Below are 22,318 nucleotides of genomic sequence, written 5' to 3'. Positions count from 1 at the left end.
TCATGCTTCATAGAACAACTAAATTGAAATAAGCAAGGGCATAGAAGAACCAAACAACACTATCAACCACCTTGACCTGACATTTACAAAATATCAAATCTACAATTATATTCTTTTCAAATTTTCATAACATATCCACCAAGAGCCATCACACATGTTGGGCTATAAAAAAGTCTTAATAAATTTAAAAGAATTAAATTAGAAGTCAATAAAACAAGATATCTAGGAAAAGACTAAAAATATGGAATTGTACAACACACATACAAATTATTTATGAGTCAAAAATGAAAACACAAAGGAGACAAGAACATTTTAAAGTGAATGAAATTTACAGTGTAACATATCAAAATGTGTGAAATGTAGGTAAAGTGGTGCTTAGAGGGAAACTTCTGGATTTAAACACTTTCATTAGAAAAGAAGATCTAAAATCAATGACCAAAGGTTCCACCTTAAGGAACTAGAATGAAGTAAAGCCAATGTAAACAAAAGGAAAGAAAGCATAAAGATAAGAGCAGAAATCAACAAAATAAAGACAAACAACAAAGGTATTTATAAAACTCTAACTAGCATGATCAATAAAAAATAACAAAGAACACAAGTTACCAGTATCAGGGATGGAAAGTGGTTATCACCAGAAACCCTACATGCATTGAAAGAATAATAAGAGAACATTGTAAACAATTTATGCCAACAAATATGAAAAATTTAGATGAAATGAACAATTTTTTTAAAGTACAACTTATTAAAAATTGAGAGATGAAACAGAACTTTTGAATTGCTCTATAAGTATTAAAGAAACTGAATTTGTTATCAAATCCTTCTATGAAGGAAACTGTAGGCCCAGGTGGTTTTTCTGGTAAGTTCAAACTTTAAAAAAAAAAAATGCTGAACTTGTTTTATGAGGTCAGCACATGCCTAATACCAAAACTTGACAAAGACATTTGAACAAATGTTTACAGGCCAATATTCCTCATAAATATGGATGCAAAAATCCTTTACACAATGTTAACAAATCAAATCCAAAAATACGTAAAAATGATAAATCATCATAAACAAGTTGGGCTTATGCTAGAAATGCAAGGTTTTTTTCATCATTCTAAAATCAATGTAATTCATTATATTAACAGAATAAAGAGAAAAACCATATTATTTCAGTAGATATAGAAAGGTATTTGACAAAAGTTAATATCCATTCATGATTTTAAAAAAAAGAAAAGAAAACTCTCAGGAATAGTAGGAAAATTTCTATTACAGGTGAAGGGCAACTATGGAAAACCTACAGGTAACATCATATTTAATGGAGACAGATTCAACTAATTCCTCCTGAAACTGGCAACAAGGAAAGGATGTCCTCTTTCACCACTTTTTTTTTTTTATTCAACGTTATTCTGGAGATCCTAGTCATTGCAATAAAACAAGAAAAAGAAATTTTAACTGCCTAGAATGGAAAGAAAGAAGCAAAATTTTCCCTATTTTCAGATGGTAAGATTATTTACCTATACAGTTCTAACATCTGTAAACAGGTACTAAAGCTAATAAATTAACTCATCAAGGTCACAAAATATAAGATTAATATATAAAAATCAATTTAATTCTTTACATATTAGCAGGGAAAATAGAAAAGTGACATTTTAAAAATCTCATTTACAGTAATACCATAAAATACAATTCATTGTGACCCTATAGGACAGAGTAGAACTGCCCCATAGAGTTTCCAAGGTTGTTATCTTTATGGAAGCAGACTGCCACATCTTTCTCCTGTGGATTGGCTTCTGGATTTGAACCACTAGCCTTGGGTTAGCAGCCAAGCACTGAACCCCTGTGCCGCCAGGGATCCTCATAAAACATAATAAAAACCAAACCTACTGCTGTCGAGTTGATTCCGACTCATAGTGACCCTATAGGACAGAGTAGAACTGCCCCATAGAGTTTCTGAGGAGCACCTGGAGGATTTGAACTGCTGACCCTTCGGTTAGCAAACATAGCACTTAACCACTAAGCCACCAGGGTCTCTATAAAATATAATACCTAGGGGTAAATTTAACAAAAGATATAGAAGTCTAATATACTAAAAACTACAAAACACTGCTGTGAAAATCTAAAGAAAAGCTAAGCAGGTGGAAATATATTTACGTTCATGAAACGGGAAACTCAAGATAAAATTCTCCCAGAATTTACCTATACATTCAATGCAATCCCAATGGGCTTTTTGTAGAAATTGGAAAGCTTATTCTAAAATATATACAGAAATGCAAAAACCTCAGGAAAAAAAAAAGCAATTTTAAGAACAGTAAGGAAGATAAGGGAGAAGAGAAGCAGGTAGGAGGGCTTTCAAGACCCAAAGAGAAAACTCATACCCTTTAGCCATTATTCCCCAAACCCTATATTTCCCCAACAGTTAGATGGCATAAAACTTAGACTCTTCAAAAACAGTAAGGGCTGTCATAAAACCCATTGCCGTCAAGTCGATTCCAACTCATAAGACCCTAAATCCACCTGCAGCTCTTTGGAAACCCTATAGGGCAATTCTACTCTGTCCTGAGGTCTCTATGAGTCACAATCGACTCAATGGCAATGGGATGAGTTTTGGGTTTTATGTCTTCATGCTCAATACTCTTTTTATCCACATTGTTGAATGTGATGTTAATCCCAACCAGTGTAATTTTTTCCCCCAGGCGTTATATATATTCTTTATCTCTAGAAGTTTTACTTGGCTCTTTTTTGTATCTTTCATAACTGCGTTTTCCTCCACCTTCTTGTACATATGGAATATATCTATAATGGCTTTTTAATGTTCTTATCTACTAATTCTAACATCTATGTCATTTTAGGGTCTTTTTAACACACAACAGGTTAATATCTTTAATATGTAATGAGCTCATACAAACTTACAGGGCCCAGTAGATAGAAGCAATGGACACTGATGATCCACAAAATAAGAAATACAGCTGCTTAACATGAAAAGATGTTCTATTTTGCTAGAAATCAAAGAAAATGCAAACTGAAACACAATATTCTTCATTATCAAATTAGCAAATCTTTAGCCAGATGATAATAACCAGTACTGATAAAACGATGAGAAGCACACATTCATCCTTGAGTGGAAATTGATACACACATTTCTGGAAACATTTTTTGGTACATAGCAAGAGCCTCAAAACTTTCTATACTCTTTAATTCAATAATCCCACCTCTGGAAATCTATCTTAAGGAAATGACAGTGAGAAAAAGCTTTACGCACAAAGACAGTCATCTATTTATAACAGTGAAAACTTAGCAACAGCACTGGGATCTAGTGCTGCTACAACAGAAATACCACAAGTGGGTGGCTTTAACAAACAGAAATTTTTTCTCACAGTTTAGGAGCCTAAAACCTCAAATTCAAGGCACCAGCTCCAGGGGAAGGCTTTCTCTCTCTGTCAGCTCTGGGGGAAATTCCTTACCTCCTTTCAACAACTGTGGGCCTGGTGTTCCTTGGAGGTCTCTATGTGTCTTGGCATCAATCTTCCCCTGGGTCTAGGAGGTTCTCACTGCGGGGACCCCAGGTCCAAAGGACATGATCCACTCCTGGATCTTCTTTCTTGGTGGTAGTGAGTTCCCTCATCCCTGGGCTTCACCTCCACCCTCCAGGCCCACTGGAACAGTAACTCTGCTTCCTTGACTTTAGGCTGCCCATCCTATCCCATCAAGTGGCAACCCCATTTTCTTGCCCCAACAAGCCTCATTCTTCTGTCCCTTGGGCATGACAACCCTACTCCCTTAGCTTTGGGCATCAGATCCAGCCACATCCCCTGGTACTTGTGAGTGGCTGCCCAGAACCAAGTTGGTGAAGATCTAACTCTTTGAAACATAGGAGGCTGTAGCCCTACCCTTTGAGACTCAGCAGACCATGTGTCATGGATTGAATTGGGTCCACCAAAAATACCTGTCAACTTGTCTCTCTCCCTCTGTGGGTCAGTTCCTGCTCCATCTCACGCTCATCTCCTGGTTCTGCTGCCACCATTTCTCTGCCACTGCTTCTCACCATCTGTGCCAGCTCCAGTGTTACAGCTCTCCTCATTCGCTGCTGAGCCCTCAGCAAAATTGTCTCCAACATCCATAATTACACCAATAGTCTCTTCGAGGCAATCTAGGCTTTTACACCTTAAAACTCCTTCAGCCTCTACCCATTCAAAGTTTCAAAACAGTTTCCACATTTTAGGTATCTGTTAGGTACCCACTCCTGGCACCAAATTCTGTCTTAGTTGTCTAGGGCTGCTGTAACAGAAATACCACAGGTAGATGGCTTTAACAAACAGAAGTTTATTCTGTCATGGTTTAGGAGGCTAGAAGTCCTAATTCAGGGTGCCAGCTCTAGGAGAACTCTTTCTCTGTCAGCTCTGAGGGAAGGTCCTTGTCACCAGTCTTCCCCTGGGTCTAGGCATTTCTCAGCACAGGGACTCTGGGTCTAAAAGACATTATCCACTCCTGGCTTTCTTTCTTTGTGGTAGGAGGTCCCTCCTCTCTTCTCTCTTCTGTCTCCTTTTATCTGTTGTATGATAAAAGGTGTGACTCAAGCAAGGGTGGTGCATCCCACCCTATCCTCATTAACATAACAGACAACTCACTCCCAAATGGGACCATAATGACAGGCATAAACCCATTGCTGTTGAGTTGATTCCCACTCATAGCGACCCTGTAGGACAGAATAGAACTCCCCCATAGAGTTTCCAAAGAGCGCCTAGTGGATTCAAGCTGCAAACCTTTTGTCTAGCAGCTGTAGGACTTAACCACTATGCAACCAGGGTTTCCATGACAGGCATAGAGGATAGGATTTACAACACATAATTACATCAGATCACAAAACGGAGGAAACCACACAATAGAGGGAATGACATGAATTTCGGGGGGACACAATTCGTTCGTGGCAACAGGCTGGATGTCTGAATTCAGGATGCAGACTCTAGGGGAAGGCTTTCTTTCTGTTGGCTCTGGAGGAAGATCATTGTCTCTTTTAGCTTCTGCTCCTAGGAGATCTTCATGTGGCTTGCCCTGTGTCTTCCCCATCTCTGCTTCTCTTGCTTGCTTATTTAATCTCTTTTATATCTCAAAAGAGATTGACTTAAGATACACCCTACACTAATCCTGTCTTATAATCACAGGCATAGAAGTTAGGATTTACAACACATATTTTGTGGGGACATAATTCAATACATAACACCATCTAGCCATTCAAAAATAAAATCAGTAACAACATAGCAGAAATGCTTGGGATGTGTTAACAGAAAACAGCTACATTAAATTACAGAAGTTAGTATTACAGCTATGGTAAACAAAAAGAAAAATATGGAGTGCTTCACCAATTTGTATATCATCCTTGCTCAGAATGCATGCTAATCTCTGTATCATTCCAATTTTAGTATATGTGCTGCCAAAGTGAGCACTTTGTTGTCAGGTTTTTTCTTTTTTGCCTCATTTTAAGTCATAATTCTCTGCTTCTTTCCCTGTCTAAAAAGTCACCAAACCTGTTGCCGTCAAGTTGATTCCGATTCATAGTGACCCTGTAGGACAGAGTAGAACTGCCTCATAGAGTTTCCAAGGAGTGGCTGGTGGATTCACCACCCTTTTGATTAGCAGCCAAACTGTTAACCACTATGTCACTAGGGCTCCTTTGCACATCTAGCATATTTAATTTACATGCCTGACATTGTGAATTTTACATAGTTAAGTGCACTGTTTTTTGTTTTGTTTTGTTTTGTTTTTTTTGGTATTGCTTTAAATAATTTTGAGCTTTCTTCTGGGACACAGTTTGATCCCTTTAAGGCTTGTTTTTAGGTTTTGTTAGGCAGGACCAGAGCAAATATTATATAATATTTGGCCCCATTGCTGAGACACTACCATTTTAGGTTCTCTATTCAATGCTGTAGGTATTACAATTTTTCTTCACTCTGGCTGTTGGAAGCATAAACTATTCCAAATCCTGTGTAAGCTACAGAAATTGTTCAACCTCCCCCTCTCTGTCCGTCATTCAAATTCTACATATTTTCAAAATCACAGGTCTCTTCCTATTTCTCCCCCTCCACCGCAGCCACCTCCCTCCTTTGCTGCCTACCTTTCCTTAGGATCCCCAGGAATCATTCTGCCCGCGCCTCTCCTTCCCAGTGACGTTTTCCCAGCAGATTATCTCACTTGCTTCCTTCCACTCAACTTTCTAGACCAGTGGTTCCAGAATCAGGCTGACCATCAGAATCAGTCTGGGGAGAATTTTAAATGACAAATATTCCTGTCTTCCCAACTTATTTTTAATTCATTACGGAGTAGCGCGGCGGGGCTAGAAATCCATATTTTATAGGTCTCAATCCATTTCACAAGTCTGACATTTTCTACAACATTTGTGCACCTTTTTCTTCCTGCATTAGGAGGTCAATTGTGGTTAATTTCTTCATAACACCTTGTTAATATATTATAATGTTTATTTAATACTTTAATAATATTAATATATGTAACATCCCAGCTCCATCCGAGCCTCTGTCGTGTTTTACTGGTTTGGAAGGGGAGATGTTCTGTGCTGAAGAAAAGCCACAGAGTTGATTTTTTTTGGCTGTGGGAAGATACAGGCTAAGAGAAGTTTGAATGAACTTCAAAATAAGGCAGAAGATAAAATGATTTGTCTGGGTTGACTGACATGCCCAAATTAGACAAAAGGTGAAAACGTGTCTACTCTGTGCCTCGATGGTGGAGGAGATTTGAGGACCTATGCCTCGATGGTGGAGGAGATTTGAGGACCTGTCCAACTGTACGAAGGATGTGACAAAAATGTTAATTCGGTTCTTGCCCATATCCTTAGATAATCTCCTTCCTGTTCTCACTCTGGAGAACTCTGCTGAGAACAGTCGCGGTGTTCGATGGGAAGGTCTCAGTCTTCGATCTTTGGGGCTGCGGCTCTAACAGCTTGGAGCAGTGGAGATGCAGGGATCTCGGTGTCAGGGTGTAGAAAATGCCTGGTACCGCGAACAGGGCCTCTTCTGGAGAAGGAGCAGCCAACCCAGATGTCCCGGGTAAAGCCGGTGGGGGTCCCTCTGTCCAGCATCAGGCGCTGGCACCTACAATTTGAGGTAACCCTGGCTACAAGTGGACGAGGTAAAGAGTTTGGGGCCCTTACGGTTTTGCTCTTCCCTTCCCTTGGGGAAAGTGGTCCATCAGAATATTCCCTTGCAAATTATCGTGGCCACTGTTCCAAAGTTCTCTGAGGGCATCTGTGCATAGTTTCTTCCCTTCGAACTTGCTTGGATTTTGCCCTCTGCCTGAGTTTTCTATGCAGTTTTGGAGACTCCAAGCCAAATACAGTGAGGTTATGCAGAGCAATTAAAAAAAAAAAAAAAAGACTGGTGGTTGAGTCAAAATTATTGATCACTGTCTGGGTGGCTCTGAGTCCAGTCAAAAGCCAAGTGAGTGAAAGTTCAAGAGAGAAACAGTTTTTCTTTTATATTAAAAAGAAATGAACGCACAGTTCTTGTTTCAAGTTCTATTCTGAAACGCACGAGCAGGACAGAAGTATTCTCTGATAGAGAGAAACCAAAACGAACTGTTGAGGGGGCTCTGTGGCTTAGTTGGTTAAAGCGCCTGTCTAGTAAACAGGAGATCCTGGGTTCGAATCCCAGCGGAGCCTCTCTACTTGGTTTTCCGTTTTTGTTTTTGTTTTTTTGTCTTCAAATCTAACCTTCACAGTTTTTTTTTTCCTCTTACTGCCCTTTCTCCTTCGAATTTAACAGGTAGCATCCCAAGGCTTTGGAAACAAAATGGAACTCATTTTGGTAGAACCATACAGCGCAAAAACAAACAAACAAACAAACAAACAAAAACCACGCAAACCGTTGCTGTCGAACCGATTCCCACTAACGATGATCCTGTAAGAACCGAGCAGGACTGCTCCGTAGGGTTTCCAAGGAGTGCATGGTGAATTCGAACTGCGGACCTTTCGTTTAGCAGCTGTAGCTCTTAACCACTAAGCTGGCAGGGCTTCCCCATACAGCCCAGGACTCTCTAAAGAAAGCAAAGAGGACACTGCGCTATCTACCCTGGTGGGGTAGTGGTTAAGGGTTCGGCTGCTCACCAAAATGTCTGCAGTTTGAATTCACCAGGAGCTTCTTGGAAAATCTACAGGGCAGTTCTATCCTGGCCCTATAGGGTCACTGAGTTGAAATCAACTCGACAGCAACCTGCCTCGTTTTTTTTCACCTATTGTGTTGGAGCCCTGGTGGTGCAGTGGTTACGAGCTAGGCTGTTAACCAAAAGTCGGCAGTTTGAATCCACCAGCGCCTCCTTGGAAAACCTATGGGGCAGCTCTACCCTACCTTGTTGCTATGAGTTGGAATCGACTCGACTGCAACGGGTTTGATTTTGGTATCTATTGTCTCCTTTTGGAAATACGTTAAAACATGCTAAAGCTGAAACGTGTTTACGGCGGAAACGCGTCAGAGAAGGAAAACTCAGATATTTTCCACGAAAAGAGGTGAAAAAAAAAAATGGTAAGACTGCACCCTGTCAAAAACGGAAAACTTAGGAGGCTCTGAAAAACAAGGTAGTCCCGTCGAGTTCCAGCTCTCACAGGTTTCATTGTACAAACCGCATCTTCCCTTGGGATTTCTGGTGCAGTGTTATCTCACGTATTGCAATCCACATTTCATATAAAGATTTAAGAACAGCTCATTGAAGTCAGAAAGGGAATGTAGACATTGGGCATGGAATTTAATAACATACTCTCCAGTCTTTCAAACACAGGTGTCTGTGTGGGATCAGGCATTGGGTTTGGTAGTAGATGTCTTCAATCCAAAAAAAGAAATTTGTAAAATCATCCTATGAATGTCTGCTTAATGTTGACCAGGGCTGGCTACAAAATTACCAGTACAGTGCAAAATGAAACTGCGGGGTACCTTATTTTAAAAAGCAGGGGGGAAAGCTAATGAATAAAGCACTAAACTGTAAAACTTTTTCCTTCCTTCCTCGATGTCTCTCTAGATTGTCGTGGTGTTTTTTATTTGCTATTTCATGTCGTTCTAGTGAGAGAAAAATGATACCTTAAATTATTAGCATGCATTTTACTGTTTATTTTGTGCAATACTAAAATTCATGAGACATTACTAACACTGCCTGAAAACAGAGAGGCAAGGAACCGCCAGCATTCATAGTGAGCGCATTTCCTCTGCTCATGTGCTATGCTCCGTTGTCCCATTGGACATCTGTTAGAAAACACAAAGGCTAGGATATAATTACCAAAGGGCTTCAGGAAGAGGAAAGTGGAGCACGGGATTGTACGGGTCTGTCCTCCTTAATGCTAACTAAAACGCTCGGAATGGTGAAACCTGAGTTCAAACCAGGGACCTTTACATTCCCAGCCGAGCCATTTCAGCTGCTTGGTAGAACATATCCCTTTACCTTTACCTTTTTTTTTTTTTTTTTTCAGTTTTTCGATTGTTCTCAACTTCTGTTTTTGTTGTTTCAGATTCTTAAGTGTTGCAGGCTGGTTGTTCAGTATACTTGCCCATTCAAGAAGGCTTGGAATCTACTGACTTGCAGGTTGGTTGGATCCAATTGATTTAATCCAATTCCTGGCAGTGCGGGATGGATAGGTAGAGGGAGAAAGAAAAGAAGGAAGGAAGGAAAGGAGGGAGGGAGTGAGGAGTTTGGGGTGGGAATTAATCCTATAGGATACTTAGCTGTGAAAAAAGTGAAGAGACGGGATACTCTGGAGGAAAGACATGTCCAAAAAGGGTTTCTTTCTTCCTCTCTGGTTCTCATTTCTAAATTGACTAATAATTTTGTAGTTATATATACTAAATATAAGTGTATAGTTTGATAAATTTTCATATACATACAAATATAACGTTATAGTGACCCTACAGGACAGAGTACAACTGCCCATAGGGTTTCAAAAGAGTAGCCGGTGGATTTAAACTGCAGATCTTTTGGTTATCAGCCAAGCACTTCACCACTGTGCTACCAGGGCTCTATATGTATGTACACATGGAGCGCTGGTTGCATATATATATAAAGAGAGTAATTCACCACCCAGATAAAGATACAGAACATCTCCAGCATCTTACCAAGATCTCTTTTGGCCCTTCCATCTATAACCTTCTGCAAAGACAAGCACTACTCTGTCCTCTATCAATGTATGCTAGTTTTACCTGTTTTTGAACTTCATATAAGTGGAATCACACACTATTTACTCTTCTGTGTCTGCCTTCTTTTCACCAACATTGTGTCTCTGAAATTCATCCAGGTTGTTGCATGTAGCAGTGGCTTGTTCTTTTTCATTGCTGAGCAGTATTTCATTGTATGAATATACCACAGTTTGCCAATATTTATATTATATTGATGAATATTTGCTTCATTTTATGTTTTTAGATTTTGTGAACATGCTTTTAATGGAAATAAGCCCACATTTTTTCCTAGGCCAAATCCAAAAGTGGAATTGCTGTTATACAAAGTTATATAAAAATTTAGTTTTTTTTTTTCCTCGAAGTGGTTGTTCCAATTTAAACTTTTTCTGGCAACTTATGAAAGTTCCTGTTGCTCTACATGTTTCCCAACACTTAGAAATGACAGTCCTTTTAATTTTTACCACCCTGTTGAAGGTGTGGTAATATCTTATGCACTTGAAAGTACATTTCTGTGATGACTAGCCATAATAAGCACCTTTTCATGTGTTTCTTGGTCATTCAAATATCCTCTTTCGTAAACTGATCATTCAAGTCTTTTGTCCACTTTGGGAAGTTACTTTTTTTTTTTTTAATATTTCCTGGGTTTTTACTGTGGTCCATCTCATCTTCACAATAATCTTATGAATCAGTCACTAGTATTATTTTTTTAATAATTTTTATTATGCTTTAAGTGAAAGTTTACAAATCAAGTCAGTCTCTCACACAGAAACCCATATACACCTTGCTACACACCCCCAATTACTCTCCCCCGATCAGACAGCCTGCTCTCTCCCTCCACCCTCTCTTTTCGTGTCCTTTTCGCCAGCTTCTACCCCCCTCCACCCTCTCATCTCCCCTCCAGGCAGGAGATGCCAACATAGTCTCAAGTGTCCACCTGATGCAAGAAGCTCACTCCTCACCAGCATCCCTCTCCAACCCATTGTCCAGTCCAATCCATGTCTGAAGAGTTGGCTTCGGGAATGGTTCCTATGCTGGGCCAGCAGAAGGTCTGGGGGCCATGATCACTGGGGTCCTTCCAGTCTCAGTCAGACCATTAAGTCTGGTCTTATGAGAATTTGGGATCTGCATCCCACTGCTCTCCTGCTCCCTCAGGGGTTCCCTGTTGTGTTCCCTGTCAGGGCAGTCATGGGTTGTAGCCGGGCACCATCTAGTTCTTCTGGTCTCAGGATGATGTAGTTGCTGGCTCATGTGGCCCTTTCTGTCTCTTGGGCTCGTAATCACCTTGTGTCCTTGGTGTTCTTCATTTTCCTTTGATCCAGGTGGGTTGGGACCAATTGATGCATCTTAGATGGCTGCTTGCTAGCATTTAAGACCCCAGATGCCACTCTTCGAAGTGGGATGCAGAATGTTTTCTTAATACGTTTTATTATGCCAATTGACTTAGATGTCCTCTGAAACCATGGTCCCCAGACGCCTGCCCCTGCTACGCTGGCCTTCAAAGCATTCAGTTTATTCAGGAAACTTCTTTGCTTTTGGTTTAGTCCAATCATGCTGACCTCCCCTGTATTGTGTGCTGTCTTTCCCTTCACCTAAAGTAGTTCTTATCTACTACCTAATTAGTGAATACCCGTCTCCCACCCTCCCTCCCCCCTCATAACCACAAAAGAATGTTTTCTTCTCAGTTTAAACTATTTCTCAAGTTCTTATAATAGTGGTCTTATACAATATTTGTCCTTTTGCAACTAATTCCACTCAACATAATCATAATGCCTTTCAGGTTCCTCCATGTTATGAAATGTTTCACAGATTCCTCACTGTTCTTTATCGATGTGTAGTATTCCATTGTGTGAATATACCATAATTTATTTATCCATTCATCCGTTGATGGGCACCTTGGTTGCTTCCATCTTTTTGCTATTGTAAACAGTGCTGCAATAAACATGGGTGTACACATATCTCTTCGTGTAAAGGCTCTTATTTCTCTAGGATATATTCCAAGGAGTGGGATTGCTGGATCATATGGTAGTTCTTCACGGTAGTTCTATTTCTAACTTTTTAAGGAAGTGCCAAATCGATTTCCAAAGTGGTTGTACCATTTGACATTCCCACCAGCAGTGTATAAGTGTTCCAATCTCTCCACAGCCTCTCCAACATTTATTCTTTTGTGCCTTTTGGATTAATGCCAGCCTTCTTGGAGTGAGATGAAATCTCATTGTATTGTAGTTTTGATCTGCATTTCTCTAATGGCTAATGATCGTGAACATTTCCTCATATATCTGTTAGCTACCTGAATGTCTTCCTTAGTGAAGTGTCTATTCATATCTTTTGCCCATTTTTTAATTGGGTTATTTGTCTTTTTGCAGTTGAGTTTTTGCAGTATTATGTAGATTTTAGAGATGAGGCGCTGATCAGAAATGTCATAGCTAAAAACTTTCTCCCAGTCTGTAGGTAGTCCTTTTAGTCTTTTGGTGAAGTCTTTGGATGAACATAAGTGTTTGATTTTTAGGAGCTCCCAGTTATCTAGTTTTTCTTCTACATTCTTTATAATGTTTCCTATACTGTTTATGCCATGTATTAGGGCTCCTAATGTTGTCCCTATTTTTTCTTCCATGATCTTTATCTTTTTAGATTTTATATTTAGGTCTTTGATCCATTTTGAGTTAGTTTTTGTGCATGGAGTGTGGTATGGGTCTTGTTTCATTTTTTTGCTGATGGATATCCAGTTATGCCAGCACCATTTGTTAAAAAGACTGTCTTTTCCCCATCTAACTGTTTTGGGGCCTTTGTCAAATATCACCTGCTCCTATGTGGATGGATTTATGTCTGGATTCTCAATTCTGTTCCATTGGTCCATGTATCTGTTGTTGTACCAGTACCAGGCTGTTTTGACTACCATGGCGGTATAATAGATTCTAAAATCAGGTAAAGTAAGGCCTCCCACTTTGTTCTTCTTTTTCAGTAATGCCTTATTTATCCGGGGCCTCTTTCCCTTCCATATGAAATTGGTGATTTGTTTCTCCATCTCATTAAAGAATGTCGTTTGGATTTGGATCGGAATTGCATTAAATGTATAGATCGCTTTTGGTAGAATAGATATTTTTATAATGTTAAGTCTTCCTATCCATGAGCAAGGTATGTTCTTCTACTAATGCAAGCCACTTTTGGTTTCTTGCAGAAGTGTACTGTAGTTTTCATTGTATGAGTCTTTTACATCTCTGATAAGATTTATTCCTAAGTATTTTATCTTCTTGGGGGCTACTGTAAATGGCATTGATTTGGTGATTTCCTCTTCAATGTTCTTTTTGTTGCTGTAGAGGGATCCAACTGATTTTTGTATGTTTATCTTCTATCCTAATACTCTGCTGAACTCTTCTATTTCAGTAGTTTTCTGGAGGATACCTTAGGGTTTTCTGTGTATAAGATCATGTCACCTGCAAATACAGGTACTTTTACTTCTTCCTTGCCAATCTGGGTGCCCTTTTGTGCTGCCTCCTCTCCGGCCCTGGCCGCGGCCCCTGCCTACCCAGCCGGCGAGTCACCAGCCCGCCTCCAGCTCCGCAGGGCCAGCCCAGCCAGGAGCAGGGCCGCCTCGTCCGCGGTGGCCCGAAGCGCTGCATGGCCGGGCCGCTAGTCCTAGAGTCACCTCCGCCTCCGCTTCCCTCAGCCGCTCTGGCTGCGCCGCGCATCGTCCGCCCGAAGCCGGGAGCCAGCCCCGGGCCCCCTGGGCGCGGGGCAGGGCCGGGCGAAGCCGGAGGCGGCCTGGCTAGTTCTGCCGGGCCGCTGGGCCCAGGGGACGCGCGCTCCGCGCAATAACGCGGGCGGTGGAGGAATGTGCGCTCTAGGCGCCGGGCCGCGCCCACTCCTCGCAGCAGCAGGGACAGGGATCTTTATTATTATTATTATTGATTTGAAAATCGTCTTCTATATGTCAAATACATGTATTACAAATGTCTTTTCACAGTTGGCTGCCCTTCTTTTCTTAAGGAAAATGGTGGCTCAAGGAACATTATAAACAGAAAGGAAAGAAACGATGGAGAGAGAGAAATTGAAAGTACAAAAGAAAGTTCTATCCTCAGACTTTTCCTGAAGGAGTCAAGGGAAGGTCAATTCAGGCAGCCTACTGGCAAAAAACACCTTGAAGTAGCACGGGAAAAGTCCTAGAAGCAGTAGTCTCATTTGGTCTACAATCCAGTTACATTTCTCAGAGTGTAGATGGTTAACAGAATGAAATTTAGTAGTTTCAGAGATTGTGGAGTTTAGAATGGTGGGAAATCTATGTGTCCAACAAAACGTGTTCGAAACCCAACCAAAAAAAGATATATTTAAAGAAAGAGCTTCAGAAAAAAAACCACATTGTCAAGGGAGTGTAAAAATGTAGCATTTCACAATGCTTCCACTTCTATTCTTTACAGATCAAACAGTATTTTATTTTCTCATTCCATTACTCGCTTTTTTCCTGCTCACATGAAAATAAACTGCTGCTCCAGTAGGTCACTTTTAATGTTGTTCCTTTCTACTCAATGGTCCTTGGCATAAGCCATGGTGGTTATATGAGGAGAAAGAAGGAAACTTAGAAAGGGAGTGGAGAAAGAATAAATATTCAGGATCACTGAAGCCTGAGGCAACAAGTATTTCACCACAGTAATGGACCCACTCCCAGTGTTTTTTTGTTTTTGGTGTTTGTTTGTCTTTAGTAGTATCAGCTTTTATCAGGATAGAAAATAAAGTACACAATGAAGAGAGAAATATGAGACACCACACCATTTTCTTTTCAATTTGCTTTGTTTTTGAGCACTATCTAGGACACCAAACAATCTAAAAGTGGAATCCAAGAATATCTACCCTCTGATTTACTGGTCTTGGTCCTCCTCCAACCCCTTATCCACCACTGCCTAAGATTAGTTTCAATCAGAGGTCATGGACAGCAGTGGATAACTTTGTCTTAGGGGAGAGAATAAGCTGAAAACATAATTTGGAAAAACACATGAGAACATCCTTTCAATTGGGTCTTTTTAGAGTAAGGACCTAAGGCCTATGGCGATTTCCACTTCTGGCCACGATGGAATAATAGGAGCAAAGTTTACCTTGATCCCTTAAGCAATTAAAAAACAGGATAAAGTAAATGAAACTGTATAAAATAAGCAAAACAAAACAAAAACACATGATGATAACCAATATAAGACAATGATGCCTGAGAGAAGAGAAACAAATAAGGTGAGCCCTACAATTGCTCCAGCTTATCACCTGGAAAGGGATTCCAGGCCACATCACATGGAGCGGGTTTCAAACATAGTCCGGCCATATCCTTTAGCAGAAGACAGAATTGAGAATTCAGGGAAGACAAAACGGCTAGAATTCATGGGGCAGAATAACCAAAGGGAAGAGAGCTGCACAGAGAGAACATTCCAGAGATCTACAGAGGGTTATATTTGAATCTTCAGCAGAGTAATGATTGGCCTCTGAATGTGAGGAAACTTCCTACAGCCAGAAAAAGAACTACCGGAAACAGCATGTAAAGCAATTCCAAGAGCTCCGTTGAGACTAGAAATAGCTCACATTCCCAGCAGACACAGTACAGGATCTCTAACAACATAGGCCGTCAAGTAGAGGGAAAGAAAGTTGTCTTTTTAGTGGAGCCAAATTAAAACTAGACTAAAGGCTACTCTAGTCCTACCTGGTAAAGTTTCAAATGAAACCTCAAAATGATTGAACTGTTCTCAAGTAATTTCACTGTTTCCTCAGGGCTGGGCGGAAGGTGGGGGGAAGGACTGAAAGACATTTCAAGGAATACACAAAGTAATACTGTCCTTGTTGTTAGGCACCATTGAGTTGGTTCACACTCAAAGTGACCTTACCTACAACAGAATGAAACACTGCCCCATCCTCACAGCCATTGCTATGTTTGAACCAGTTTTTACAGCCATTGTGTCATTCTTTTTTTCACTGACCCTCTACTTCACCAAGCATGATATCCTTCTCAAGGGACTGGTCCCTTCTGATAACATGTCCAAAATACACGAAACGAAGTCTCACCATCCTCACTTCTTAGGAGCATTCTGGCTGTACTTCTTATAAGACAGATTTGTTCTTTCTTCTGGTAGTCCATGGTATAGTCAATATTCTTCACCAACATCATAATTCAAAGACATCAACTCTTCTTCAGTCTTCCTTGTTCATTGTTCATATTTCTCATACATATGAGGTGATTGAAAATACCACGACTTGTGTCAGGAGCACTTTTGTCCTCAAAGTGACGTCTTTGCTTTCTAACGTTTTAAAAAGGTGTTTTGCAGCAGATTTGGCCAATGCAATAATACATTGCTTGATTTTTTGACTGCTGCTTCCATGGGCATTGATTGTAGAGCCAAGTAAGATGAAATCCTTGACAACTTCAATATTTTCTCCACAAATCATGATGTTGAATGCCTTTGCATAGTCAATAAAACAGAGGCAAGCATCTTTCTGGTATTCTCTGCTTTCAGCCACGATCCATCTGACATCAGCCATGATGTTTCTAGTTCCACCTCCTCTTCTGAATCTGGCTTGAATTTCTGACAGGTCCCTCTCAAAGTACAGCTGCAATCGTTTTTTAATTATCTTCAGCAAAATGTTACTTGCTTTTGGCATTAATATATTGTTCAATAACTTCCGCATTCTGTTGGATCACCTTTCTTTGGAATGGGCACAAAGATGGATATCTTCCAGGTGGTTGCCCAGGTAACTGTCTTCCAAATTTCTTGGCATAGATGGTTGAGCACCTCCAGCTTTGCATCCGTTTGCTGAAACATCTCAAGTGGTATTCCATCAATTCCTAGAGCTTGTTTTTCTCCAATGCCTTCAGTGCAGCTTGGACATTCTTCAATATCATTAGTTCTCAATCATATGTTTGAACATCAACTAAATCTTTCTGGTACAGTGGCTCTGTGTATTCCTTCCATCTTCTTTTGATGCTTCCTGCATCATTCAATATTTTGCCCATAGAATCCTTCAAAATTGCAACTCAGGGCTTGAATTTTTTCTTCAGATCTTTCAGCTTGATAAATGCCAAGTGTGTTCATTCCTTTTGGTTTTCTAACTCCAGTTCTTTGGACATTTCATTATTTCATTCATTTTAACTTGTCTTCTAAAGCTGTCCTTTGAAATTTTCTGTTCGTCTCTTTTATGGCATCATTTCTTCTATTCATTTTAGCTATTTTATGTTCAAGAGTAAGTTTCAGAGTCTCTTCTCACATTTATTTTGCTCTTTTCTTTCTTTGCTGTCCTTTTAATGACCTTTTGCTTTCTTCATCTATATCCTTGATGTCATCCCATAACTCACATGTCTTTGGTCATTAGTGTTCAGTGAGTCAAATTTATTCTTGAAATGGTCTCTACATTTAGGTGGGATACACTCAAGGTTGTAATTTGGCTCCTAGTAATGTAAATACTGTAATGTGACTACATCCCTTAGTAATGTAAAATTCACACTGCCTGGCATTCAATAAAAAATGCCAGGCATGCAAAGAAGCAGGAAGATATGACCCAAATTAAATACAAAAATCAGTCAACAAAACAGACCAAGAAATAACATATGATAAGGTCAGTAAACAAGAATATTAAAACTGCTATTATAGATTTATTTTGTATGTCCAAGAAGGAAGAGGAAAGCATGAGCATATTATAGAGAGATATGGAATATTACATTTTTTAAAAGGCTGCCTTAATTTACTAGTGCTGCTGTTATGAATTGAATTGTGTCCCCCTAAAATACATGTTGTAAATCCTAACCACTATTTGATGTCAATGGATTTGTTTTTTTGTTTGATGCCTATGGTTATAATCCCATATGGGAGTGGGTTGTGTTTGGTATGTCAGTGAGGCAGGATTAGCATTGGGCAAATCTTGAGTCAACCTCTTTTGAGATATAAAGAGATTCAACAAGCAAACAAGAAGCAGAGATAAGGGAAGGGAGATGTGAAACCACATGAAGATCACCCAGGAGTAGAAGCTAACAGAGACAAAGATCTTCCTGCCGAGACAATGGAGAGAGAAAGCCTTCGCCTAGTATCAGCACCTTGAATTTGGACTTCTAGCCTCCTAAACAGTGAGAAAATTAATTTCTGTTTGTTAAAGCTATCTGCTTCTGGTATTTCTGTTACAGCAGCCCTAGATAACTGGGACAGAATCTGGTACCAAGAAATGGGGTGCTGCTCTAGCAAGATACCTAAAATGTGGAAGTAGTTTTGGAACTGGGTAATGGGTGGCGGCTGGAAGAGTTTTAAGATGCCTAATAGTAAAAGCCTAGATTGTCTTGAAAAGGCTGTTGGTAGAATTATGGACATCAAAGGTAATTCTGGTGAGGGCTCAGAAGGAAGTGAGGAGGAATATAGAGAAAGCCTCTATTGTCGGATAATACATATGGCACCAGCACCAGAATGTGGATGTTAGATGTGCTTCTGGTGAGGCTTTAAAAGAAAAAAAATGAACATGTGATTGGACAATGAAGGAAAGACCATGCTTTTTATGCAGTGGTGAAGAACTTATCTACATTATGTTCAAATGTTTGCTGGAATGTAGAACTTGAAAGTGATGAACTTGGATATCTGGCTGAAGAGATTTCTAAGTAAGATCTTAAAGAGGTCACATGGTTTCTCCTTGCTGCTTGCAGTAAAATGCTAGGGGAAAGAGATGGACTTAAATATGAACTGTGCAAAATGAAAACAAATCTTAAAGCTTTTTAAAATTCTGTTGTACAAACTAGAATTTTCATCAAGGACATGGATACACAATCTTTTGTTACAGAGATTAATCCTGTGACTGATGGGTCTAACCAACTGCCACAGTAGAAAACCCATCAGCATATTCTGAAGCGGACAAAGAAAGAAGGCAAGGAAAGAACTCTGTCTGTCTCTTGGAATTCTACAGGCAGGGAACAGGCCAAAGGAGCTACATCTGTTGTCTTCCAAGAAAAGAAAAGGACCCTCCTTGGAGAATCTCTTAGATAAAAAGAACTATCAGAAAGGGCACAGGAAGCAGAGGTGCCTTGGTCTCAAAGGGTGGGCCCACAGCCTCTGGGGTCTCAATGGGTGGGGCCATGGCCTCTGGAGTGGCAAAGGGCAGAGCCATGGCCTCGTGGGTTTCAAAGAATTCGTTCTTCACCAACTCTGTTCCAGAGCTTAGGGCTGCCATTCGTTTTGGCCTAGAGTTTGGGGCCAGCTCTCCAAAGCCGAGGTGAAAGGCTGCCATGCCCAAGGGACAAAAGAATGGGGCCTTTCAAGGCTGAAGGAGGGGTCACCACTCAGATGGACTAGGAGAACGGGGCCACCCAAAGCCAAGGGAGCAGAGTTGTCATCCCAGTGGGCCTAGAAGTTGGAGCTGAAGCCCAGGGCTGAGGACCCTCCACCCAGAATCCAAGGATATAGCCACCACCCAGAGTCTGGAGGGTAGGGCCTATGCCCCCATGTCCCAAAAGAACAAAGGAGTATTTTCGAGCCTTGAGAGCTAATGTCAATTGTTCTGGGTTTTGGACTTGCTTAGTGCCTATTATCCTCACTTTCCCTCCAATTTCTCCCATTTGTAATTGAAATGTTTACATTGTGTGCCTGTTCCAGCATTGTACTTAAGAAATAGATAACTTGTATTCTAGATTTCACAGGTTCACAGATAAAGAATTTTGTCCAAGGATGGAATACGCCTAAAGCCTCACCCATATTTGATACGTGTGATTCAGAAGATGAGATTTTGGTTGGTCTTGGAGTTGATTTAAGACTTTTGAGATGATGTCATGGGGTGAATGTGTTTTGCCCGTGGCAAGGACATGAATTTTTGAGGATCAAAAGATGGAATGTTATGGATTGAATTGTGTCTCTGACAAATACGTGCTGTAAATCCTAACCACTGTGGTTGTGGTTATAACGTGGTTTAGGCATAGGTTGCGTTGCTTACATTAATGAGGCAGAATTAGAGTATATCTTGAGTCAATTTCTTTTGAGATATAAAGAGATGAAATAAGGAAGCTAGAAGCAGAGATGGGTGAAGAGAGATGCCAAGCTACATGAAGATCACCTAGGAGCAGAAGCTAAAAGAGACAGTTATCTTCCTCCAGAGCCAACAGAGAGAGAAATCCTTCTTCTGGAGCCAGCACCCTTAATTTGGACTTCCAGCCTCCTATACTACGAGAAAATAAATGTCTGCTTTTAAAGCCATCCCCTTGTGGAATTTCTGTTATAGCAGCACTAGATAACTAAGACAGCTGCCATAAAGTAAATGCTACAAGTGGCAGTTTTGGAGGCTGAATGATGGTCTGAATTCAAAGCATGGCTCTAGGGGGAGGTCCTACCTTGTTGCATCCCCACATGTTCCTAGGTGTTCCTTGCATTCCTTGGTATCTTTCTTCACTATGTGTGTGTCTCCGTGTCTGTTCTTTTCTTTTTTATAACTCAAGAGTGATTAGGTTTAGGACTCACCCTAGTGGTTATGATCTAGTTAACATAACAAAGAAAACCCTATTTCTAAACAGGATTGTATCCACATGTTTAGAAGCCAGGAATTTGATATGTATTTATTATGCAGTTTAATCCATAGCAAAGACCTAATTGAATTTCTAGATGAAAATCCTGATGTCCGATATGAAAAAATACACCAGATATGTTTACCAGCAAATAAGATGCTATAGAAGAAAAGATGAATGAACTCGAAGACATAAAATAAAAACTATCCAAAATGAAACACGAAGAAAAAAAATTTTTTTAAACCAGGAAGAACAAAGTATCAGTGAATCATGCAGTTTGTATTTGCATGCAGCATGTAATTACAGACCATGAAGGAGAGGAAAAAAAGGATAGGATAGACAAAATATATGACAAAGGCTGAAATTTTTCCAAATTGTTGAGAACAATAAACACACAGGTCAGAGAAGATGAATGCACCCCAAGCACAAGGATTATGAAGATAACACCAAGGCACATCATAATCAAATCGGTAAAAACCAGTAATAAAGAATAAATATTGACTTCTATTTCTCAAAAGATGAAGTTACAGGGACTGGATTGACCCTCCCGCCTGAAACAACTAAAATGCAGACAAAATATAGGAAATACAGGTTTTCGAGACACTGCAAATGAAGCAATGAAGGAGAATATTCCTAAAAAATAGGAAGCAAATGAGGTGATCCCCATGATTGCCCAGCTTAATACCTTGAGAAAGTTTCCAGAATGCATCACGAGGAGGTGAAAGCCAAGCAGAACTTGACTGACTCACTCAGATAAGGAGATGGAGTTGATTCAGAGTACTGGGAGAAAACAGCAGCTAGAGTTTACAGGACAGAGTAGTAGAGAGCAGAGAGCTGTCTGAAGACAGAACTCTGCAGGTCTGTAGAGGGTGCCCCTTGAGTAGTCACAAAGTACTGATCAACATGAGAAAACAACCTGAGTTCTGGGAAAGGCCAGGACCATCAAAAAGGATCAAAGGGAACAGTGACCAACACTCAGACAGGTCTGGAAATATGCCTGTTTCTGCCAGTCAAACTGAAAAATCGTATAACTGTAGGGGCATTGGGTAGAGTATTCAGAAGCGTTTTGTATCAATAGTAGGGGAAATTTACACTTGAATGTCAATTACACCACAACAAAGTTGTGATACAATTTTTAAATTAAAAAAATGAAATACCACTTTACTAAAATTTCTAATATTAAAGACTGATAAGAGCAGGAACCCTTATATAATGCTGGTGTGAATAGAGAATGATATTACTACTTTGGAAAACAATATACCAGTGTCTTATAACACTGAACATGTATCTACACTATAACCCAGTAATTCCTTTCACAAGCCAAATAAGAACTCATGTCCACAAGAAGCTTGTGAAAGCATGTTAATAGAAGCTTTGCTGATAATAGTCAAAGACAGGTAACAATCCAAATACCCACTGACAAAACTTTGTATGATAATACACTGAAATTCTACTCACAAAGTAAGATAACGATACAGTCTCAGGGAGCATCTAGTTCAACTGGCATAACATAGTTTGTAAAGAAAGTGTTCTACATTCTACTTTGTTGAGCACAGTCCGAGGTCTTAAAAGCTTGTGAGCAGCCATCTAAGATACCTCACTGGTGTCACACCATCTGGAGCAGGGGAAAATGAAGAAAACTAAAGACACAAGGGAAAGATTAGTCCAAAGCACTAATGGACCACAA

The 22,318-nt window shown here is 40.1% G+C and overlaps 2 non-coding genes and 1 pseudogene across 2 annotated transcripts; 1 reads left to right on the top strand and 2 right to left on the bottom strand.

The window, feature by feature from the left end:
- LOC126062099 (etoposide-induced protein 2.4 homolog) overlaps positions 1-22,318 on the bottom strand; it is a 268,050-nt pseudogene that overhangs the window by 216,009 nt on the left and 29,723 nt on the right.
- On the bottom strand, positions 5,320-5,423 carry LOC126057640 (U6 spliceosomal RNA). The gene has a single exon (XR_007512721.1). It is a non-coding gene; the product is annotated as a U6 spliceosomal RNA (small nuclear RNA).
- On the top strand, positions 7,575-7,648 carry TRNAT-AGU (transfer RNA threonine (anticodon AGU)). The gene has a single exon. It is a non-coding gene; the product is annotated as a tRNA-Thr (tRNA).

The sequence above is a fragment of the Elephas maximus genome, chromosome 1 (genome assembly GCF_024166365.1).
Source record: "Elephas maximus indicus isolate mEleMax1 chromosome 1, mEleMax1 primary haplotype, whole genome shotgun sequence".
Classification (NCBI taxonomy): domain Eukaryota; kingdom Metazoa; phylum Chordata; class Mammalia; order Proboscidea; family Elephantidae; genus Elephas; species Elephas maximus.
Note: the sequence above shows the minus strand (reverse complement) of the source record. Positions and strands in the feature narration are given on the sequence as shown.